Source organism: Centroberyx affinis, unplaced genomic scaffold, assembly GCF_046629955.1.
Source record: "Centroberyx affinis isolate AG114_WGS23_722 - 3 ecotype Tasmania unplaced genomic scaffold, CSIRO-AGI_Caff_v1 ptg001234l_1, whole genome shotgun sequence".
Classification (NCBI taxonomy): Eukaryota; Metazoa; Chordata; class Actinopteri; order Beryciformes; family Berycidae; genus Centroberyx; species Centroberyx affinis.
In genome coordinates this window covers 36,645-41,168 of record NW_027279747.1, presented here as the reverse complement: position 1 = coordinate 41,168, position 4,524 = coordinate 36,645, and the positions used below count along the sequence as shown (strand labels likewise).

Here is a 4,524-nt window from a genome sequence, read left to right as displayed (position 1 = left end):
GATTTCCTGCTCTTATACTTTTGTAGTGGCTAGTGTGAAAACCTGAAAAGGTTTAGTTGGGCCGGTGCGTAGTGCCCCTGTGTGGAGGGAGAATTATCAACACAATCAAACACAGTGAAAGCTTATCATGAACAGCTGATGCTAAGAAATAATATTTTGGCAAAGTAAGAAAAAAGAAGAAGAAGAATCCACCTCCAGTGAAATAACAGCTGATACTGTAGCCTAATAAAAAAGATCAAAGCAGAGAAAACGTGTGTTTTTCGAATGAAATTAAAAGCACAACACTATTTCATGAGATAATGATTGCACCTTCGTTTAATATTTTTCTTACATCTTTTTTTACCTAGTATTTTTTCTTAAACTGCATGTTATTTTTTTAATCATTAAAGATGAAGGCTAACTTAAAATGCCAATGTGGTTGTATTAAGGACAAAAAAACTATTAGGCTAAACGCCTAGTGAACTTCTGGGGGGCGGGGCGGGGGGGGTGAAACGAAAATATAGACATTGTTGACTGGCCCAAATAAGAGGGGAACCAACTCCAGGAAATACCCAAATTTTAGCTATCCCAAAAGATTTAGGCGATGGACATTGTGGTAAAGCAAAAACCATAAAGCATGCAGCAAACACACTCTAACGAAAAATCTCAAATTTTCTTATAGGCCCAATTATATTCTTTTATATATATTCTTCTGTAGACTTATAGTGTGTCTGTGGTACTAAATAGCAAGTTTATAATAACCTTATCGCAATGTATGGTATTTTTTATTTCCTATGTATATTGCTTTCATTTTCATTTAGGGACTTACTGTTTTCCTGTGATATTTGCATGCCATCCTTCAAAAATGTATTATAGAATAACTGTTTCTTTGTAATAAGGGCATAATTATTCTGAAAAAAAAATCACTGATGCATTGGCCTTTAACAGCTAAATACAGGACTGATTAGCAGAGCTGTGATCACAACATATCCGGCTGATACTGGAGATATTTTTCTAACATTGTTCCAGAAGATAAGGACTATCCCAAGTGGATATTCTTTTATCTGTCGGGGGTTGGATAAGACTTTGTAATGCACCAAGCCTGCGGTTTTACAAAAAGCAAGAAACGCGCAAAACCATTTTCATTCAATTTAATCAGTCAGCTCAAAATCATAAAATTCATAAATTTCCCCACCCGTGAAGCACCCCACAAACAAAATGGGTCTTTAAAACTTGCAAAATGCATGAGGCTCAGTCAATATGCGGGGAATGAGAAGACGAACCTGCTGTGGGAGATTCTTTATACTGTACCGCCCCCTAGTGCGTAAATACTGCACTGCTTGAGATAAACAGAGGCTGAGACATTGCTGAGAAAAGGTTGATTTGATAAACTGCCAAAACCATAATGATATATGACACATGTTCTCATGGAGCATCCCCATAGTTCAGTCGTATTTATCAAGCCTTTTCATGCCAAAGAACCTCAAATGTGTCTCAAATACAAATTTAGCTGGTAAAGTGTTGCTTTCAGAGCAGAATGACATTGGGTATTAGGCCTACTGCTACTGTGATAATACTGATGAGAATGAAATCAATGCTACTAATATCTTTTATACTACATTATTTTGTGTCCTAAACAGCCTGGACAAAGAAACTGCACAATTAAACTAACAAATTTACATTTCCTGGGAAATCCTGCACCTTGGGAATTCCCAGGTCATCACTGTAAGGATAAACGGGCAAAACTGATTTTCTGTGGGTTTTATTATTTGAAGACTGAAAAGCACAAGCTAACATGTGATTGATTCATGGCCTGGCATGGCAGGTACTGAAGTAAAGTGCATTTTAACAGCCGCTCCTGGACTCAGTATCCAGCAAGGGAGACAGATTACGATGCGCTCAAGACATTCAGTGGAAGTAGTATTTATAGGGCTGGTGGGGCTACGTTGACCATAGACACTCATTTATCTCTGAGCACTGCTTGACGAGAAGGTCTCACTTCCACACACATACACATACACACACGCACACACACACGACTCAGGATACAAACTCATCCCCATCAATTTCAACTGATGTTCCCGTTGCACCAGTCTCTTCAACAAAGAGACGTGGCAAGTAATCAATGGGACACTCGATCAGGTTTATTTATCTCCGTTTCCAGTAACAGCAGACAGTGGGATCCTTGTCAAGTTCCCGGTTGCAGGGCAATTAAGAGAACACACAGATGGATGGGATGCTTAGGACACAGCCTGTGAAGAAAAAAGAAAACTAGCCAATAACCTAAGACAGTGCCTACAGTCGACTATTCACGTAAAACATTAATTTAAACTTAAAACAGGTAGATTAAAAACCCAAATAAAGTCAAAGTTTTGATGTTTACATTTTCGGTACCTATGTGAATGATTTTTCTCTATGCTAGATTTACACTGACTTTACAAATTCACATGGTAAACTTTATCATTCCAACTGCGGGAAGGGAATTCATGTGTGGAACGTTTAATGTGCACAACAGCAATGACATTAATCCAAGTCTTTTTTTTGGGATACCAACCTTTTTTAGTCCTTAGAATAACGACAAAAATGTTCACACAAACATTGTTCCTCTCCTTAACTGAAGTCCTCAGAAGGACTTGTGGTGGACAAGGTTGGGCATATAGTCATACTCATGGTACTCTGTGCCACTGACACTCCTCTCTCTAAACATCTGAAGGGGGAGAGAAGAGAGGGAGCCACACACACCACATGGATTGGCCTCACCTTGGTCCCCTAAGGGGCCTGAGCAGCAGCTGCCTCCCTCAGCCACTGACCCATGCCAGGCAAGGGGGTCAAAGCCCCCAGCCAGGACAGAGTTCTCCTGAAGCACTGCCTAGAGGTCCACATCACTCTCCAGCACTGAGGTGACAAGCAGACTGGGGATCCCTGGGGTCACAACATCAACAGCATGGGATCACCGGCGGCTTGAACCTCTCACTTCCCATCCACAGAATCTGTCCGTCAGGGAGCTGGTGGTTTGCCTCTGTGCTGTTGATAGCTATGTGAGCCATACAGCAAGGCTCAGAGGACACATAGCCCATCTGCTCCTTAGACAAATAATCAGGCAGACTTCACTGCACTCTTAGAATTAGGAGAGCCTCAAGGAACTCTGGGAATATTTTCCTAAAAACGCAAGCTTTGGTCCCATGGGAGCATTTTAGGAAACTCCTGAGCACAGTTGCAGGCAAATAAAATCAAATGCAATTCAATACAACAGCTACAATACATAAAACAAGATTAAGAAGCAACAGCCGATCATGAGCCAGGTTAGCTGTAATATTCCTCCTTCCAAGACCCAGCTGGTGCACCGCATGTGGCAGACAGTGGCCCTGTAATACTGGGACCGTGTGTGTAATATCAAACCCACAGTCCTGTGCACAGCCACATAGCCTGCCTGACACCAACAGGGCCAGCACTGTCTGTGAGGCCAAAAACAGAGCAGGAACCTCAAGGCATTCACACATGATCATGCACATCTTCTCCCTATCGGATGGGGCAGTCAGAGTAAACTCACACAGCAGGACCCCCTTGTCACTTGAGGGAACCTTTGGGTTGGCAGGAAAAATATGGTTTAGCGCGGCTTTCTTTTTCTGCCCCTGTATCCCTTCTAAAGTAGAGCTCTCCTCCACTGAGGTCAGGATCAACAACCCATGCCATTCTTCAAAATCACACTGAGCTCCAAGCCTCCTGACAGACCAACTCTGATGTTGTCAGTACCGTAGTCAATAACTACAGCAGGTGGCAGGTTTGTCATCAGTCTGAGGTAATAGATTAGTGTGTAAAACAGCCATGTTTTAACAATTAGAAGATGTTCTACACTGCTAGAGACACTGTGTCCTCATTAGAGTCATCTGGAACTCAAGCATAGGATAGCAAATTTAATGTCACTACTCCTCTACATGGGGATACATAACATTCTAGGTCTGCTCTTCTGACACTAGATAATGACAGAAAATTCAAACAGCACAAGGAGAAGGAGACATATCATATATGTCATTGATCTAACCTCTAGTGGGTGATAAAATAGTGAAATAAAAGTAGGTCAATACTCCACTAATTGAAGGATCTCTGGAGGTTCTTTCTTTGGGAACTACTGCCTGTGCTATTACACATGCAGACTCTGAACCCTAGATAATCGGAGTGGGTCACAGAGCATATGAAAGACCTTGCATTTGCGTGTACCTGCAGCCAGTTCCCGTAGTGTAGTGGTTATCACGTTCGCCTAACACGCGAAAGGTCCTCGGTTCGAAACCGGGCGGGAACAGTGTTTACCATTTTGAACAGTGTTCCTTTTGTCGGCAATCTCAAAATAATAATACGTTACTAATGCACCCAAACACTGAAAAACAGCGTTTTCCTGTCATAGTTCTGCACGCACTCGGTGAATGTTTCATGTTAAGTGCATCAGTTGCAACGAAAACCGATTTATGATACTACAATCGATAGTCACATCTAATCAGTTTCGTTTTTAATTTGAATGCATTTGTATTGCGGTGTAGGTATATGCAG

The 4,524-nt window shown here is 41.7% G+C and overlaps 1 non-coding gene across 1 annotated transcript; it reads left to right on the top strand.

Moving 5' to 3' along the window:
* Nucleotides 1–4,206: 4,206 nt before the first annotated feature.
* On the top strand, nt 4,207–4,279 carry trnav-aac (transfer RNA valine (anticodon AAC)). The gene has a single exon. It is a non-coding gene; the product is annotated as a tRNA-Val (tRNA).
* Nucleotides 4,280–4,524: the final 245 nt, after the last annotated feature.